The sequence below is a fragment of the Puma concolor genome, chromosome A1 (assembly GCF_028749965.1).
Source record: "Puma concolor isolate L17-30 chromosome A1, mPumCon1.1.hap2, whole genome shotgun sequence".
Taxonomy (NCBI): Eukaryota; Metazoa; Chordata; class Mammalia; order Carnivora; family Felidae; genus Puma; species Puma concolor.
In genome coordinates, this window is record NC_141667.1 from 203,785,510 (window position 1) to 203,806,679 (window position 21,170).

Genomic DNA, 21,170 nt, shown 5'->3' on the forward strand with positions numbered 1-21,170 from the left:
GGGATAATAAAAATTTAGTGTTCTTAGGATGTGTTCAACATTTAGCTACTGTAAACTTAATATACACTTACATGCATAAGATGTTCTATATAAACCAGATAGTAACCACAAATCAAAAATCTATAATAGGTACACAAAATTTAGAGAAAGGAATCCAAGCATAACACTAAAAAAATCCCATCAAACCACAAAAGAGAGCAAGAGAAGAAAAAACAGAGAAATACTCCAAAACAACCAGAAAACAATAAACAAAATGGCAGTAAGTACATCCCAACCAATAATTCCTTTATATGTAAATGGACTAAATACTCCAATCAAAATGCAGGATGTCCAAACAGGAAAAAAAAAAAAAAAAAAAAAAAAAAAAAAAAAAAAAAAGGATCCATTGATACACTGCCTACAAAAGACTCATTTAGACCTAAAGACCCACACAGACTGAAAGAGATGGAAAACATATACCATGCAAATGGAGAAACAAACAAAAACCAAACCAGGGTAGCAATACTTATATGAGACTAAAGAAACTTCAAAACAAAGACTCTAGCAAAAGACAAAGAAGGGCACTATATAATGATAAAGGGAACCATCCATAAGAGGATACAAAAATTGTAAACATCTATACACCCAAGTATAGACGCACCTAAATAGACAAAGCAAATATTAACAGACATCAAGGGGTAAATTGCCAGTAATATAGTAACAGTAGAGGATGTTTACATATCAATTTTATCAATGGATAGATCATCCAGATAGAGTAGACAAGGAAGCAGTGGCTTTGAATGAGGCATTAGACCAGATAAATTTAGCAGATCTGTACAGAACATTCCTTTCAAAAAAAGCAGAATGGACATTCGTTTCAAGTGCACATGGAACGTTCTCCACAGTAGAGCACATATTAGGCCACAAAAAAATTCTTAATTTAAGAAGAATGAAATAGTTATGAAGCATCTTTTCCAACTGCAATGCTTGAAACTAGAGATCAATCACAAGAAAAAATATGGAAAGAACACAAATACATGAAAGCTAAATGACATGCTAGTAAACAATGAATTGGTCAATAAGAAATCAAAGAGGATATCAAATGATACTAGGAGACAAGTAAAAATGAAAACAATAGTCTGAGATCTTTGTGATGCAGCAAAAGCAGTTCTCAGAGGGAAGTTGCCAATGATACAGGCATACCTTAAGAGAAAAGAAAAATATCAAACATCCTAACCTTATACCTAAAAGAAAGAAGAACAAATAAATCCCAAAACTAATAGAAGGGATTAATAAAGGACTAGAGAAGAAATAAATGAAATAGAGATTTAAAACTAGAAAGGATCAATGAAATGGAAAGTTGTTTCTTTGAAAAGATAAACAATGTGGATAAACCCTTAGCCAGACTCATCAAGAAAAAAAGAGTACTCAAATGAATACAATAAAAAAATTGAAGATACATAACAACTGATACCACAGAGAAAGGATTATAAGAGAATACTAGAATGCATTATAAGCCAAATCAGGAAAAAATAGAAGCAAAAAATTTGAACAGACCAATTACTAGCAATGAAATTGAGTCACTAATTAAAAAAAAAAAAAAAAAAAAAACTCCCAATACACAAAATTCCAGGACCAGATGGTTTCACAGATGAATTCTACCAAACATCAAAAGAAGAGTGTATGTATTCTTCTCAAATTATTTCAAAATATAGAAGAAAAAGGGAAATTTCCAAATTAATTCTACAAGGTTAACATTATCCTGATACCAAAAACAAAGACACTAAACCAACACCACCAAAAAACAAAATCCCACCAAGTCAAACCAAAGCAAACAACAACAACAAAAACAAAAAACCCTACAGGCCAATATCTCTCATAAATAGATGCAAAAATTCTCAACAAAATGTTAGTAAACTGAGTTCAACAATATACTAAAAAAAAATAATAATCCACTATGTTCAAGTAGGATTTATTTCAGGTATGCAAGTGTAGTTCAATAGTCACAAAACAGTGTGATACATCACATTAAACTAGAGAAAGGATAAAAAACCTATGATTTCAATAGGTGCAAAGAAAGCAGTTGGTAAAATACAACATCCATTCATGATAAAAACTGTCAACAAAACACGTTTAGAGAAAAAATTCCTCAATATAATTGAGGCCGTACATAAAAAACCCACAGCTAATATCATACTCAATGGTCAAAGATTGAAACATTTTTAAGATCAACAAAACAAGAATGCCCACTCTCACCACTATTATTGAACATAGTATTGAAAGTCTTGGTTGTAGCATCAGACAAAAAGAAAAGAAATAAAAGACATTCAAATTGGTAAGGAAAAACTAAACCTGTAACTATTTGCAGATAGCATGATACTATGTATAGAAAACCCTAAAGACTCCACCAAGAAAATGATACAACTGATAAGTTCCATAATGTTGTAGGATATAAAATTAACATACAGAAATCTGTGGCATTCCCAAAGTAGCAGAGAAATTATGAAAACAATCCCATTTACAATTACATCAAAAAGAAGAAAACATTTAGGAATAAGCTTAGCCAAATAGGTGAAAATATGTACTATGAAAACTATAAAATATTAAACTGTATGGATTGGAAGAATATTGTTAAAATGTCCATGCTATTCAAAGCAATCTACAGCTTCAATGCCATCCTTATCAAAATACCAACAGCAGTGTTCACAGAAGTAGAACAAATAATCCTAAAATTTGTATAGCCAAAGCAATCTTGAGAAAGAAGAACAAAGCTGGAGATATTACAATCTCAGATTTCTAGATATACTACAAAGCTATAAGAGTAAAAACAGTATGGTCCTGGAACAAAAATAGACATATAGATCAACAGAAAAGGATAGTGAGCCCAGGAATAAACCCATGCTTATGTGGTTATAATTAATCCATGACAAAGGAGGCAAGAATATACGAAGGAGAAAAGACAGTCTTCTCAATAAATGGTGCTACGAACATTAGCTACATACAAAAGAATAAAATGGACCACTTCCTTCCACCATACACAAAAATGAACTCAAAATGGATTAAAGATCCAAATTTGAGACCTGAAATCATAAAACTCATAGAAAAAAAAAAAAAAAAACATAGGCAGTCATCTCTTGGACATTGGCCTTAGCATCATAAGTATGGATATGTCTCCTAAGGCAAAGGGAAATCAGAAATAAACTATTGGGACTACACTAAAATAAAAAAGCTTTTGCACAGCAAAGGAAACTATCTACAAAGCAGGAAGGCAACCCAGTGATGGGAGAAGGTATTTGTAAGTTATATATCTGATAAAGAGTTAATATCCAAAATAAAGAACTGGTACAACTCAACACCAACAAAAATATCAGATTAATAAATGGTTAGAAGGCCTGAATAGACGTCGTTCCAAAGAGGATGGCCAAAGGACACGTGAAAAGATCCTCAATATTACTACTCCTCAGGGAAATACAAATCAAAACCTTGAGTGCATTATGCTGATTGAAATAAATTGGAGAAAGACAAATACCATATGTTTTCACTTATGTGTGGAATCTAAAAGCAACAAAAATAAACCTAGCTCATAATAGAATAGATGACTGGTGGTTGCCAGAAGCAGAGGTTGGGTGGCCAAATTGATGAAGGGGGTCAAAAGGTACAAACTTTCAGTTTTAGAATAAATAAGGCATGGTGATGTAATATATAGCATGGAGACTACAGAAAATAATACTCTATTACATATTTTAAAGTGGCTAAGTGAGTAGGTCTTAAAATCTCTCAACACAGTTAAAAAATTGTAACTATGTATGGTGACAGTTATTAGGCTTATTTAAACAGCCATATTCTTTATATATGAATGCATAGTGGTAGATTAATTACAATTTAAAGTTATTGTATCGCTTTTAGTATTTCAATGGTATACAGAATGCAAATGACATAGGCAAGCAGTGATACTCCTACCTATTACAAATGAGAGTCTATTAAAATTAAACCCATCAGGTTAAAAGAGAAATCAGAATGACTAAACTTTACCATAATCTGCTTATGATATTTCCATATAAAAATTAAACAGTAACTTTAAGACTTAAACATTCAGTGTCTTTTTATTTATTTATTTTATTTTGATTTAAAAAGTCCATCATGTGAGAGAAAGAGGCATTATAGTTGAATGAAATTATATGCCAGAACATGTCCATTTTTGACCTTTCAAACTGAAAATATCTTAAAATTCTGCTGGCTTGTCAGAAGAAAAAGAGCTACACTGAAAAATTCTAATATATCTGACTCTGTTAGAAATCTAAAATTGCTAAATCTAAATACTTTTGACAAAATATTTTGTAAGAAAACAAAGTAACTCATAAAAGACAATTATATGGTATCCTACTCTATAGAAGATTGATGATATAAATAAAACATGAACCATATTTTATCATCTTTAATTTACACAGCTTTGTTTTTCCAAGTTGACAATACTATAGACATTTTTAGAGACACAACTGTCCATTAAAAAAACTAATGTTTAGTGTTACTGTACTTTATGGAATATACTTGAAGTGTCCTACGTAGGGAACTGCATTATTAGCAGAGAAAATTTACTTCAAAAACAATTAAGTCCAATTTGAGTTATCAAACCATATAAATCCACGTCTACATAGAAATGACTTAGGCTTTCTATGAATTTTAATATTCTAAAAGTAAATGCCCAGACTCTAAGATGCTTAGTCTGTATGACATGTTTCCTTGGGAAACAGCTATACACACACACATACACACGTGCACACACTTCTTGGCAAGGCTTCTGGAATTTTCATGTTGGGTGCATATCTATGATCTTCCTACTGTGGACCCAATATGCACTTACTAAAATACTGACAATATAGAAAATACACAATTAGAATACCAAACTATCATTATGAAACTGGTGATCTCATATGATGGCTAAAACAGTAAAAAACTACAAATGAAATATAACATTCACAAGGCAGGTAAAATACCCTCAGAAAATCAGCATCTGGGTCATATACTTCTGAATGTTTGGTAGCCACTGAAATACCCCCAAGCCAGTCTTCTCTGCCATTTCTAGTTCATGTACATTTTGTTGTGTTAAATGGCCCCAAATATCAGTCACTGCTACTGTCCACATAGACGTAGAGTGCAGGAACCTATCATTAGAAATCCTGCGTTGGGGTGCTTGGGTGGCTCAGTTGGTTGAGTGTCCAAATTCGGCCCAGGTAATGATTTCGCTGTTCGGGAATTCAAGCCCCGCGTTGGGCTTGCTGCTGTCACCATGGAGCCTTCTTCAGATCCTTTGTCCCCCTCTCTCTCTGCCCTTCCCTGCACTCTCTCTCTCTCAAAAATAAATAAAATGTTAACAGTTTTTTTAAAAAATCCTGTGTTACTAAATATAAAGTAAGCTGTTGTGAATTACTGTTTTGATGATTAAGATTCATTACTCAATAGCAATTTAGAATTCAAAGTCAGATGAAATAAAAAACATCCACTTATTTAATAAACATTTAATGCCTTTATCATAATATTTACTCACGTAGAAGTGAATAGTGCACGTAACCTTAGATAGCTACAACATTGTCCACAGTACTTGTTTTTGTCATAACATAAAAATTAGTTCCTAATCTTTATGTTCCTAATCATAACATAAAGATTAGTTCCATAAAACTGCTATAAGTGTAGTTTTGAATGTTTTAAATCCATGGAAGACAGCTCAAGTATAAAGGACAAATAGAGAAACGGGAAAAAAACCTGAACTATTTTGTGATAATAACATGTAGTAAAACAAAGAATGGCAACTTTTCATTCCTGAATAAATGGAAAGCAGATCATTTGGAAGCAATGTAAGGGGACAGTTTAAGTGCAGTGATGTTTTGTGCTCAGTGTATAGGGTATAAGCCACAGAGCACTCGTTGGAACTGATGAGGCCTGGCCTTTCAATGCATTCAGCATCAGAATGAGAACAGTGATGCTAGCTTTTAAAAAGAGGATGAAGTTGTAGAATTTAGGTGTTGACAGTAAACTTCCCCTTAACAAATATGCAACCAAATGCTTGCTTACAAGGCATGCAAAACTACCACTCCGATCGTCTACGTAAATGTTAACATCTACTGCTTATACCTCTTTGGTCTCTTATGTTTTTAACTTTTGTTTTTGTACTTTTAAATCAGGTGATTTATCTTCTTAATTCTTGACAGTACTTGAATTGACAAGATGTCCAATGTCTAAAAAAACAAAGACTCTTTTATTTGTGTTATTGCCTTTTTCTAGTTAAGTATAAAAGACAGTTTAGAATCCTTCAGCCCTACTGATTGACAGGTTTGTTAAGGTATGTGTTTCCGTGTGTGGAAGAGGGATTATCATTTGTTTCTACAAAGGGAAGCATGTCATTTAACTAGGTCAGTAAACAGGAAGATTTTATATGAGTTACCCGGAATGTCCAACTTTAGTAGGTAAAAAAAAATGCCAGCTTAGAAACGACAAAGCCTGTGGATCCATCATGAAGACAGCTGAAAAGAATGAATTGGCCACATCATGGTTCAGTTTGGCAGCTGCATGAAGAAATACATGTTGTTACATTTGTTTCAGAGAGAAAAAGGCTCACTTAATGCTTGTAGAGAATGACAACTTTTGTTGTATGTTTTCACTTTCCAACTTTCTTTTAGAACACAAAGTCCTTCAGATTCAAAAATGGAAGGTCACTGAATCAAAAAAAATTGATAAGCATGAACAATTAAATCTATCAGTGAGGTATTATGAATTGCTTTATATGGGAATAAAGGGAATCACATGTGCTTTCAAATTCCTTCAGAGACTAAAATTGCTACTCCGGTCTCAATTCTGAGCTATTGGGGCAATAACGCATATGTTTTTTACTTAATGGATATACAGGTGAATGTTTTATATAACCAATTCAGTACTGAAAGAATTATGTAGTAAAGGAAACAGAAATATCTTCTATTTTGAAAACTGAAAACTGACTAAAGAGGTCTATTTTTTATCTTGTGCAAATATCTGTAAATTAACAAACAAATGTGTTTCTTTTAAATTCTGTGATAAAATAATCATCTTTATATGAGACACATAATTGTCTAGGGATGCTATAAAACAGGGCTGTTTTTAATATTTTACTTGGTATATAAAAAACCTGGAACATATTCCATGAAAAAATTGTCTCTGTTTTTCATATGTATGAATCCATAGCTGAAGGCAAATAAAGTTTGTTTTGTGTTGATGTCTTCACTCTCTTCTTTTCGACAACATTACATTCTGGTCGGCTCTAAGTACGTTATTCTGTGGAGGATTAATCTTATATCTCTGGGTCAATAGAAAGCTTTCTGGTTCAAATGTTTATTTCACAGTTACTTTATTGAAGACAGGCAATGCTTTCTGTGATGCCCATGCCGGTGAAAACCGGAGAGAGTGTTAGAGAAAAACATTGCAACGGTGAAAGTGGCTAGTCCCTAAACTAATTAGACAGTTAATCATATTAAGGCACTGTCACTAATCTAGGGATTAATAGCACTGTTTCAGCTTAGATGAGAGGTCAGTATAATTCTTGGCATTAGAATCAGCTCTAGCTAATGAGAACCAGTAACTTTTACTAAAAAAATAATTCTTAACTTTGGGTTCAGTGTAACATTATTTTATTAACACCCATGAGTCTCTAAAAGAATTGCCTTAGATTCCATAGTTTCCCCACAATCTGTCACAGTGTAAAGCATAAGATATGCTTGATGTTTGTTCAATTCAAATATTAGACAATAGGAAGTTAAACAAAAATTCAAAGATCTATTTTTTAAGATGATTATATAGGTCATGATATTAATATCTGATAAAACAGGCAATATACAATGAGAAATGGAAGAAAATTGAATTTTTTATGGTTTCTTTTAAAGATAATTATTTATCAGAGGCCGCCATGAGAACATTAAAATGTTTATAAAGATGCTTAACAACTTATTGCACATGGGATAATTTGCCATTTGGATAAGATTTCTTATCATTCATAACTGTTCAATTTTCAATTCCTAACTAAGAGTAACACAAAATATGTGCATTTGGCAAAAAGAACTCATTACCAAATCTTCTAATTACCATTTCTGGAATGATTTAAAAAAAACATACATCATCACCTCTAGCATTTTCCTTGATGACGGGTAATCACATTAATCCATGAATTTTTATACTTTATCCAGTCACTTATTGTTTTATTCACACATTAATGAAACTCCTATGCGCTATAAACTTTTAGATACATGAACATAGCGGAATTTTTCATTTAAAAAATCTGTTAATTATTATTTTAGATATCTAACACTAAATTAAATACAGCCACACCCTTTCACACAAAATTATTTGCTTCTTCTTAATCTTTCCAAAAATGTTTGTAATTATAGTATTAGATTTTTTTTTCTAAAATTCAATTCATTGATTTTACTTTTTAAGATTTACTTAGGGATACTGTGGTATATATTGCAAAAGAGAAGATAAATTCAATAAAATATAACAGATTAAAGTGATTCTATATAATCCCTGTTAAAATCTAGGCAGATTTTGTGTAATTTTAAAAACAACTTTGAATAGTCAAAAATATTTGATACTTTATACATAATAACAGAAAGTTATTTTGCTACATATAAACTTAGACACTGAAACTTCAGAGGTTTCCAAATGCTATTCAAGGGGACCAGTTATATATTAAAAAATGATCAGAACAATTTTTAAAAATGTAATTCCTGGACTGCGCTCCGGATTTTCAAACGATTCTTTAAATTTTTTTAAGTTTATTTTTCAGAGAGAGACAGAATGTGAGTGGGTGAGGGGCAGACACAGGAATCTAAGCAGACTCTGAGCTCTGCACTCTCCGCACAGACCCCCATGGGTCTCAAACTCACAGAACTGGGAATTCATGACCTCAGCCCAAGTTGGACGCTTCACTAACTGAGCCACCTAGGCACCCCCAAATTTTAATTATTCTTAAGAGTTCTGATTCCCAATCAGCTTGAAAAATTATGGTACTATTTACTCTTATAACCTCTTTCAAATTAAAATTCTATATAACTTTAAAATGTTTTATTATATTTGTCAAAATTCACTTTTGCATACATTGTTATTGTTCATCTTGTCTTAAAGAAGCACATGATTATAACAATTTTTTTTTTTTAAATCAGCAATGATTTGATTAAATATTCATGCAGACTGTGTCTGGACTCTCACGTAGGTAGGAGTAAGAATGCCTGGCTTCTGGAACAGTGTACATTAAGTGACTCACCTGAAGAAGACCAGGTGGGTTGCCTGGGATGCAGGTGGGCTCGGGCCCAGGGCCACAGGCCAACAGAGCCAGAGACCCATACTTGGCTGGGCCCAGGTGGCCGGCATCATGGCCCTGTTCAGTTCAGGAACTGCTTCACCCTGGCCTACTTCCCCTACTTCCTCACTTACAAGTACAGCAGGCTGTCCGAGTACAACACCTCCTGAAAGTGTGTGCAGCCTGGGGTCACCCACCTCCTCATGCAGCTTTGCAAGATGGTGTTCCTGGCTACGTTTTGTTCCCACCTAGGAAGGTGGCATCTATGACTTTATTGGGGAGTTGACCAAGGCCAGTGTGGATGTGACAGACCTGATAGACCTAAACCTTGAGATGTCACAGAATGCAGGCAAGGGGGAATACAAGATCATGGTTGCTGCCCCAGGCTAGACCATCTCCAAGCTCTTTATGTCCCACTGTGCTCCCTTCTGGGTTGGAGCCCCGGGCTTTGAGTTTGGCTGGAAATATATCCATATGAGCACTGACTCCAAAATCAGTTTGGCCCACTACATCATCGCATCTGCCCAGGTCTGGATGATAACACGCTGTGACCTATACCACAGTTTTCTGTGAGCAGTGCTCCTACAGATGTTCCTTAGTGTCTATAAGGGCTTTGTAATGGAGACCTTTGTCCACCTCTGTTCCCTGGACAGCTGGACAGCACTGCTATCTGGAGCAGTGGTAAAAGGGCTGCTAGCCCTCAGCACACTGGTCTTCGAGGTTACTGTTGTCAACAGGCATAGGTGTGGTTTACCAGACAAGGTGTGGTTTACCAGACATTCACACACCCTTGCCCTGGCTCCAGGTTTCAGTGAAATAAATAGTATTTGGAAAGTTAAAAAATAAAGATATATATATATATATATATATATATATATATATATATATATCTCATGTGAGATTCTACTCACTATCTGTGAAAATACTGCAATGCCAATAATCACTTTGTTTACTAAATTATAAATATAAGGGTGTCTGGGTGACTCAGCCTGTTAAGCTTCAGACTCCTGATTTTGGAGCAGGTCATGATCTCACAGTTTGATGCATGAGTTTGAGCCCCGCATGAGTCTCTGTGCTGACAGTGCAGAGCCTACTTGGGATTCTCTCTCTCCTTCTCTCTCTCAAAATAAAAAATTATAAAAATATGGGCACCTGGGTGGCTCAGCTGGTTAACCATCCAACTTCGGCTCAGGTCATGATCTCACAGTTCGTGTGTTCAAGCACCATGTCGGGCTCTATGCTGACAGCTCAAAGCCTGCTTCGGATTCTGTGTCTCCCTCTCTCTCTGCCCCTCCCCCTCGTTCACTCTCTTTCTCAAAAATAAACATTTAAAAAATAAAAAAATTATAAAAATAAACATATTATTTCTTCATAATCTACTTTTATATACATATAACTGGGCCTGGCTGGGCTCTCCCTAGAATTGTTTTCTATTTGAGAGAAAAAAGCTAAAGAATTGGCTGTCTGCTGGACTCAGTCGAATAGGTCAATATATTTTGTCTAGATGTCATCATCTTTGTGACTTTTAAAGCAAATTCATTAATTATTGATTAATAAGACAACTTGACATAAATGGGTACATGTAGGGATTAGAGGGAAATAAGAGTTATTGTTATAGTTATTTTGGCTGCATATTATATAATAGGGGAAATGCTTCTTGAAATCAGCTGATGGGGGTTAGAACCAAGCAATCAGCTTTGATGAACTTGGGAAAACTGTATAATGTGGATCTTAATAATTTCCTTAAAAAAATTAAGTGAGGCTTACATGTGAAAACATATAAATGATCTAGAATGGATTTTGGCATTTAACCATCACTGTCACATCATACAGGCAGTCTGCTGTTGTCATCTGTAACTGAGACAAAACCTGCAAACCTGATCCAAGAGGAAATGGATGCCGTAGCTCAGTATCATCAATGTCAGCTTTAGGGCAGAATGTGCTTCAACATTTTGTGACTATTGTTATGTCGTCAGTGAGGAGAACTTAGAATTGTTTCCATATATTTATCAAATGATGCCAAACAGTAATGTTGGTTTAATGAATATTTAACTGTGTAATACTGGTGGCAATAATTTCACATTGCACTTCTCAAGCACAACGATGGCTTAAAAAAAAAGTTGTCTTGAAGGCACCTGGGTGGCTCAGTTGGTTGAGCATCTAACCTTGCTGATCCCAGGGCTGGAGGATCGAGCCCCACCTCTGACTCTGTGCGGAGTGTGGAGCCTGCTTAAGATTCTGTCCCTCTCTTTCTCTGCCCCTCTTGACCACTCATGTGTTTTCTACCTCATAAAATAATTTAAATAGTCATCTTGAATTATAATGTATTTAATACAGATATATTTAGAGTTTATGGTTTTCCTTGACAGAAAAAAGCAGATTGCTATATTTGGACATTTGATTTGGACATTTGACTACTACATTTTTATATCACTTATTTTACTTTTATTTTTTGTTTTAATTTAACTTGCATATTTATTTTAGGTTCTAACTTAATGTGCTCCAAGTATTTGCTAAAAACATCTAGTTGAAATCAAAATTTTCACGTTATTTTTAAGAAAAGGTGTTTTTTAACCTCATAATTAGTACCAGAATTAATTTAGTCACAATATTCCACAATCGGAAATAATTATTTGATAGTGGGTAATTCAGCTTTGAGTCAAATAAGAGATTTGACTCATTCTCTATTCTCACAATACTGTATTCCTCCTCTATATCTCAGTGGGTACAAGGAAGATATTCAACTTTGTATGTTATCAGAGAAACTCCAAATTAATTCTTCAGGCTATTGCCAATGAGAAAATATGAGAATGTGAAATAAAGGTTATTACTGTGACAAAGAGGAGCTCTGAACATTGATAGCCATTTGGGTTTAATATTGTTAAATGAGGCCACATTACTGCTGTAACAGTTGGCTGTCTAATAAGCTGGAATATCTCATCAGGAATATTATAACAAGATGTGCTCTGAAGGGTCTGTTGGAAAACAATAGCTTGAAATAGCTCATTTAAGGTTCAGTATCCTCTCATTTGCCTCCTCTATATTGTCTATTTCTGCAGGGTTAGCAATGAGAACGAAGCATCACATGCTTATCAGTCTCTGGCACCCTCACTTAGTCAGGGTTTTGATTAGTCCCCAAAGAAAGTATGTTTTACCGGAAGATATCCTGATTATCAACAAAAAGAAGCAGGATGGCAAATGAAGTTGGGAGAAATTGCTCAAATACAGAATGGAAATATAAAACCTATCAATTCAGTGACATTTCAGAGTCTGTTAAGCACTGGCCATCAAAGCACTGGGTATGTTGTACTGATAGATTTAGTGTCCATTCTCAAGGCTTTTGTGAATTTAAATCTTTTGAATGTATCTCTATTTTTTTAAAAGAGGGTCTTTTAATATAAAATTATACCATTTGATTTCATACATACATATATATGCACATATATATAGTTATATATTTTTATTTACAATTTAGAACAAACAATAGCAACTAATTTTAAGTTTTCCCTTTAAATTTGGATATCGGGTTTTTTTTTTTCAGAATAAAAATATACTCCTTGTAAAAACATGCCTTTTAGGTAAAATTCTGTTTGTAGGACTACAATTTTGAGCCATTTTTACAATGTTCCAGATTACAGATTTCTGTGCAATATGAATTAGGAAAAAATATAAAAATGTCAGTAACAATTATGACACTGCCATGGATTTGGTAAAAATCTTTTCATTGAAAAGTTAGATGTAATTTCAGTGACTCATAGTATGCTCTTCAGGATTTATATTCCATTACCTCTTCCAGGTTACTTTACATAAAATCCTGCATATTATAGTAGTGTGCAAATTAAGTTTCCAGAAATCTAATACATAGTGTATTTCTACTTTCAAAGATGAACAAAACCCATGCATTAAAAATGCATGCTATTCCACTGAAATTTTAAGAGGTTTTTCTTTTTTGGTGTGTTTTATCATTCCCCAAAGTGCAGTGAAGATGTTTGGTTTGAGATTAATAATCTCTCTCGCATTTGCAAGACTGCTTTAAAACTTCCTAGTGTGCAATCTTCAAATTTTGTTGATACGTCCTTGGAAGAATGCCAGATTTGCATAAATTAACCAAATTAATCATCTCTGACTCACTGACTCGAACCTGAAACTACTTATTCAGTAATATTTGAGGGCCTACTGTGTGCCAATTATGTTTAGCACTGAAGATTCCAGATACATAGAAACAGAAACAGCCCTTTGTTCTGATGGATCTTCCTGCTATTAGGAAAGAAGACAGTGAATGATCAAAATAGCACACTGATGAAATGGTGATTCCAGAGTGAAAAAAAAAAACAAAAACAAAAATACAATTAGATGAGGGTATATTACAAATTGTTTAAAAAGTTTCTGAGAAAGTGATGCTTGAGTTGATATCTAAAGAATGAATGGCATTTGACTGGGTTAAGTGCCAGTGGACAGTGTGCAACTGGAAGCATTTCAGAGGGAAAATTAGGACAAAAAATCCTGTGATGTGAGGAAGCCATAGTGCATTTGATCTACTTAAGGAAGTCTGTGCATCCTTGGAGCAGAGGAAATGGAGACTGAACTTCTACAGAACTTGCAAAAAGTATGGTTATTAAGCTAAAGTGAGAATGAGACAACTCCAGAGCAGAACTTGTAATCATGTGTTTGGGGGTGTAGTTTGATTTTTCCCCTAAAATTGAAGAGATGTGAGCATTTCTGTAGGTCAATGAGACCGACAATGTACAGAGACTGATACAATGCATAAGAAAGATGAATATGATTGTTAAGATAAATTTTCCAGAAAGAAGATAAAAAATAGAATCCAAAGAGCAGATGGAGGGCATGACTTTTGAAAGAAATAGGATTAATTCTTCTTTCATAACAGCAGAGATGGGAACTTGGTGGATTCATGGCTACTGTTCTTTCAGGACAGTGGGCACCAAGCCTATTGGCTTGACGTCCTGACTCATTGTCCTGGGGTGACAGGAGTCTAGCCTGTGAACTCCCTGCTCATGTGGACAGGAGGTTACTAAACAAAGAAACTGCTATTTTATGACTTGTCTGCATATTTTCTATAGAGATAAAAATGTTCAGGCCCATAAATATTGACTCTGATTCTAAGTATGTCTAGCATTTCATGGTAGGACATTAAGGGTTAATAAGATACTATAATAAGATACTCACTGTTTAAAAAAGAAAGCATATATTTTTAAAAATGGCCATTCCTCCTTGAACTCAACATTTTAGTCACATCCTTTCTTTCTTCCTGGAGTTATTAAATATTTGAGGTAATGACCAGTGCTGCTTCTATGGCAGTTTTGATTTATGCTAAGGTACTAAAAATTATGTTCCTTCAGGGAATGTCACTGAAATATAGTGCTGCTTGAAATGTATATGTAAAAATAGATTTAATTATATATAGATTTTGTTAAAAGTTCAAGGTGTAATTGTTGTAGATTATATTAAGAATGACACAAACATTAAGAACTATTTAAGTTATAGGATAGGAATTGTTTTAATAATATTTTTTAAAATCAAAGTTCAGTAACTGTAGATGGTGATAATATCATTTTGTAACTTATCCTCCCTTGGTAGTGATATAAAATTCATAATAAAATTGAAAGCGTATTTATTTCTAGAGTGAAAGGCTTTAATTTTAAATTAAGTGTATCAGAAAATGTTATTTTCTCTTTTAAGCTTTGTCAGTACAGTATAGGAGTGTTTTTTTTTTTTTTTCATTTCTCCATCATACAACCATCTTTATACAAACTGCCAGTTTTTACAGGAGCCAGAAATACAACTTTTATGCATTTTTGCAATATATTTAGAAAACTTTTTTGGAGAATATAAAATCTCAAGCAACCCTAACACAAAGACTTACAATGTTACCAGGATATGTAATTAGGATATATATTTAAGATCAGTTAAAATGTTTTTTAGGGTAACATTTTAAATGATATTTACATTGTTTAACTGCTTCCTCTAGAATTGACTGATCCCCTGAAGTCTATACTCTCACAGGCTGGCCTCCTCTAACACTCCATTGAAACAAATTCCTGCCCAATACTTAGACAATTGGTATCCTAGCCAACTCCAAAACTCGAATCCCAGCATCATGAAGAGATCTTTGCTTCCCCAGCAATGATTGTTGATGTGATGAGTCTTTCACTGGCTTACTATATCCTATAGCCATCCAAAAGTGCTTGTATTTCAGGCCCTACATCATGCTATAAAAAGCAGGGGTGGGGTGGGGAGCTGAATGCTACCACCTACCAAAATAACTAAGCTGGCAGTGAATTAAATTATAGCAATTCATACCAAAGTAGAGTCAAGGACTCAGATGCATGAGGTGAACTCAGATGAATAAAGTCATAAATGGAGAAGAAATAACTGATACCACAGAAAAACAAATAATTTTAACAGGATATTATGGAACATTATATGCCAACAAATTGGACAGTCTAGAAGAAATTGATAAATTCCTAGCAACAACCAAACTTCCAATACTGAATCAGGAACAAATAGAAAGTTTGAATAGACTGATCAATAGTAAGGAACTTGAAATATTAAAAAAAAGAAAAAGAAAAAGAAAAAAAATTAACAAACAGAAGTTCAGGAGAAAATGGCTTCATAGGTGAATTCTACCAAATATTTAAATAAGAGAATATACCTATTCTCAACTATTCTGAAACATAGAAGAGGAAGGAAAACTTCCAAACTAATTCTGTAAGGCCAACATTACCCTAATAACTAAAACAGAAAAAGACACTCTAAAAAACAAAGAAATTAAAAAAAAATACTGGCCAATAACTGAAGAACATAGATACAAAAATCCTCACCAAGATATTGGCAAAATGAATTCCGTAAAACATTAAAAAATCATTCACCACAATCAAGTAGGATTTTAGGTATGCAAGGGTGGTTCGATATTCACAAATCAATAAATGTGATACATTTCATGAACAAGAGAGAGGATAAAAAAACATATGATCATCTCAAGACTGCAGAGAAATCATTCAACAAAGTACATTCATTCATGATAAAAACTCTCAACAAAATAGGTTTAGAGGGAACAAACTTCAACAAAATAAAGCCCATTTATAAAAACCCCACAGTTAATATTTTAACTATTTGTAGGGTACATGGTACTATGATATAGAAAACTCCAAAGACTCCACTAGAAATCTACTAGAACAGATAAATTAATTCAGTAAAGTCACAGTACATAAAAGTTACATGCATAAATCTGTTGCATGTCTATATACTCATAATGAAGTAGCAAAAAAGAGAAATAAAACAATCCCATTTATGATAAAAGGAAAAGGAAAAGGAAGAAATTACTTAGGAATAAGAGGGTCAAAGACCTGAACACTATAAAATACTGATGAAAGAAATTAAAAGTGACACAAACAAATGGAAAAATATTCCATGCTCATGGAAGAATATTATTGAAACCAAAGAAATCTACAGATTCAATGCAATCCCTATTGAAATACCAATAGTAGTTTTAACAAAACTAGAACAAATAATCCTAAAATTTGTGTGGAACCAAAAGACTCAAAAAATATTCAAAGCAATCTTGAGAAAACAGAACAAAGCTGGAGGTATCACAACTCAGATTTCAAAATATACTAAAAAGCTATAGGAATCAAAACACTATGGTACTGGCACAAAAACAGACACATAGATCAATGGAACAGGATGGAGACTGCAGAAATAAATGCATGCATATATGGTCAATTAATCTAGGACAAGGGAGGCAAAAATATAAAATGGGTAAAAAGGCAACAACAACAGCAAATAAAAAACCACAGTCTTTCCAATAAATGGAACTGGAGCTACACGCAAAACAATGAAAGTGGACCACCTTCTTTCACACACAAAAATGAACTCAGAGTAGATTAAAGATATAAATTTAAGACCTGAGACTATAAAACCTCTAGAAGAAAAGACAGGCAATAATTTCTTGGACATTGGGGTGCCTCAGTCTGTTAAGTGTCCAACTCTTGACTTTGCTCAGGTCAAGATATCACAGTCCATGAGATCAAGCCCATGTCATGTTCTGTGCTGACAGTTCAGAGCCTGCTGGGGATTCTCTCTCTCCCTCTTTCTCTTACCCTTCCCTGCTCCCACGGGTACACACACACTCTCTCAAAAATAAATAAACTTTAAAAATTTAATAAATAATTTATTGGACATTGGCCTTAGCAACATTTTTCTAGATATGTCTCCTAAGGCAAGGGAAAAGCAGAAATAAACTTTTGGAGCTATGCTGAAATAAAAATCTTTTGCACAGCACAAAAAACCATTAACAAAATGAAAAGGGAACCTAGTGAATTGGAAAAGATACTTAAAAATATTTGCAAATTATATATCCAATAAAGGTTAATAACCAAAACATGTAAAGAACTTTACACAATACAAACATAAAGAAAACTGATTAAAAAATAGGCAGAGGACCTGAATAGACATTTTTTCAAAGACGACATCAAGATGGCCTAAAGACATATGAAAAGATCCTTAGCATCAATAATCATTAGGGAAATGCAAATCAAAACCACAATGAGATACTACCTCACAAAACCACATGAAATAGAATGGCTATCATCAAAAAGACAAGAAATACCAAGTGTTGGTGAGGACATGAAAAAAAAGGAACCCTTGTGCACTATTAGTGGGAATATAAATTAGCACAGTCATTGTGGAAAACACAATGGAGGGTCATCAAAAATTTAAAAATTAGGGATGCCTGGGTGGCTCAGTTGGTTTAGCATCTGACTTTTGATTTAGGCTCAGGTCATGATCCCAGGGTCCTGGGATCAAGCCCCATGTGGGGCTCTGTGCTGAAGGTAGAGCCTGCTTGAGATTCTTTCCCTCTGTCTCTTCCTTTGCCATTCCCCTGCTCACACTGCAATTCAAAACAATAAAAAAAAAATAGAAATACCATATGATTCAGTAATTCTACTGGAGATTTACCCAAAGAATATGAAAATACTAATTTGAAAGGATATATACACCCCTTTGTTTATTAAAGCATTGTTTACAATAGCCAAAATATGGAAGCTACCTAAGTGTCCACTGATAGGTGGATGGATCAAGAGTATGTGGCATATATTATTCAGCCATAAAAAGATGAAATTTTGCCATTTGACACATGGTGAATGGACACAGAGAATAATTTGCTAAGTAAAAGAAATAAAAGAAAGACAAAGATCGTACGATTTCTCTTACATATGGAGTCTAAAAACAAACACAAACAAAACAACAAAAAATACAGGTTGTGAGGGGAGGGGAGGAGGGATGAGTGAAATAGACATAGAAGATGAAGAGATACAAACTTACAGCTATAAAATAAGTCAGTGATGGGATGAAAAGTACAGCATAAAGAGTATGGTAAATACTGTAATAATATTCAGTGATGGTGACTACACGTTCCGTGAGCACTGAATAATATAAAGAATTATTGAATCATTATGTTGTATACCTGAAACCAATGTAACGCTGTATAGTAATTACATTTCAAAAAAAATTCCACACCTCCTCAGCTCCTGGAAGCTGATATCAAGCCCTTCCAGATTTGTGGGAGCCACCCCAGAGTGCAATAGCTCAGGGGGTGGGGATCATATACCTGCTACTCGTCCTGTTTCCCCAATGAGTGGTTTCCTGGCAAGTCATAAACATGTGCTGCCTCTCCATGTTCCTCATATGATCAATAGTCCCCATCGGTCTCTCTTTAATTTACCAAGATATTTTCATATGTTCTATCACTCTGAGTGACCAAATAAATTGAGCCAAAGTAGTGCAATGGTGCTAAAAGGTAAGAGACATCTACTATGATTGTTCAAACAGGACATGAAACCTGAGTTTTTATGGAAAAAAAAAGTACACAATAGACAGTGTTAAATAATTAAATGATGTTCTTGTCCCCAACCCTGCATGCATATGTATGCATATATGTGTGTGTGTGTGTGTATATATATATATATATACACACACACACATATACATATATACATATATATGTATATGTATACACACACAAATTATATATATATATATATATATATATATATATATATATATATAGTCTTTTTGGAAGTGAGGTGTTAAGCAAGACATATAATCTGCAATCACTGAATCATACAATAATGAATACACTATCGTTCTGTGTTCTTTCTCTCTGTCTTGTCTGCCTTTTCTAAATAGGCTTGGATATGAAAATATCCTTTCCCATCTCTTTGGCAGCCAGTTGTGGCCTGAGAAACAATTATGGTCAATGAGATACTTCCGAACTTCTGAGGATCCTCTGGAAAACTTCACTTTTTCGGTTAAAGAAGCAGATTGCCAGGGCTCTATGCTTATCACTTTATTCTGATCCTTAAGATGAATGTGTTGCCTGCAGACTGAAGTGATGATGTTATTACAAAGGCAAGGCAAAGGAAATCTGATTCTACCTTAGTTGACCTAGAGAACTAATTTGAACATTCAGCTTCTTTTGAATTTCTTATGGGAGGAGGGATATTACATCTATATTTTTAAGTTACTACTGGTTGTATTTTCCATCTCTTACTGCTAAATTGTGTCCCAAATGACACAGGTATTAAACTGTGTACTTTCTTGATTAGCTTTCAACTTGATGAATGGCTAAAGATTTGTTCCTGACAATTTACAGGTTATTCCTTTGTCAGCTTCTTTTGCAGCATGCATATTTTACATTAAATTATCAGGATATCCACTAAAATATTTCATGTTAATTGTTCAAATTAATGTTTATAATGCAAGCAGTACCTTGTATATGCAGTTTTACATATATCTGCATATATATAAAATGAGTATGTAAAAGTTTTATTCACAACATAAAAATCAAATGTAAAAGATGAATTTTAAACACTGATCAGAAGATTATGAAACAAAATCATTTTTATCTTAAAAGAGGCCAATAATCTAACGGAAGTGGCTTTGCCACTGCTAGTTAGCGATTTTATAACACAATCCCAATTCTATGAAGCCGTTACAAAAACTTTTTTTGTAGTATGCTTATAGATATTAACTCATTAAAACAGAATCCACTGGACTCTCAGGCATTTGTAATTTTTCCAAGCAATCCATTTTCCTCACTCTATGTGAATTCATAAGAAGTTGATATGTCAACATTTTTATACGTCGACTGGCTTTGAAGCTTGGCTCTGCTCAGCAGCGATTCAGATAGTGCTAAATTGAGTTGTTGTCACATGAACAGTAAGGCATTTGATATTTCTACAAGAAATGGATCTTGAAAAAAGTATTATGTCACACTTTCTTTCCTATTTGTGCAGAAGCAAACAGAAACCTTATAAACTTACTCAGAATAGGATTCTGTACTAGATTTTTCTTCAGAACTAAAAAGCTTCAGTAACTCTGAAAGACAAATGTCTGTGTGAGAAAGTGTTAACCACAACCCAGACTCATTACTAATACAGCAAATATTTACTGGGCTCCAAATGTGTATCAAAACTATGTTTTCCCTTCCTAGCCTCCATTGTCTGTTGGAGGACAGGGAAAAGGAATCAAGCCATTGTACATTCTCCAGCAGCAGGAGGTTTTTGGAGCATACAAAAGGGAGAGGGATCCATTGTCAAAAATGGAGACTAGAAGTTAGGTGGAAGAAAGGGAATGAGAGAAATGAATAGACATGGGTGAGGAAGCAAAGAAATTTAACTTATTCTGGCAACTGCACAGTATTTAGTTGAATATTTTACCTACATGAAGGGAGGATAGTGAGAGATGAAGAAAGGGCCAGGAACAATTCATGAAAGTCTTTATATATTATGCAAAGAAGTTGGACTGTACCTATAGGGCAATGGAGAACCATTAAAAAGTTTTTTAAAGT

General features: G+C 33.9%; 1 long non-coding RNA gene and 1 pseudogene across 3 annotated transcripts in view; one reads left to right on the forward strand and one right to left on the reverse strand.

Annotated features, from left to right (window-relative positions):
• LOC147584719 (uncharacterized) overlaps window positions 1-21,170 on the reverse strand; it is a 278,035-nt gene that overhangs the window by 141,504 nt on the left and 115,361 nt on the right. The window lies entirely within an intron of this gene.
• LOC112860799 (BOS complex subunit TMEM147 pseudogene) lies at window positions 9,517-10,144 on the forward strand (annotated as a pseudogene).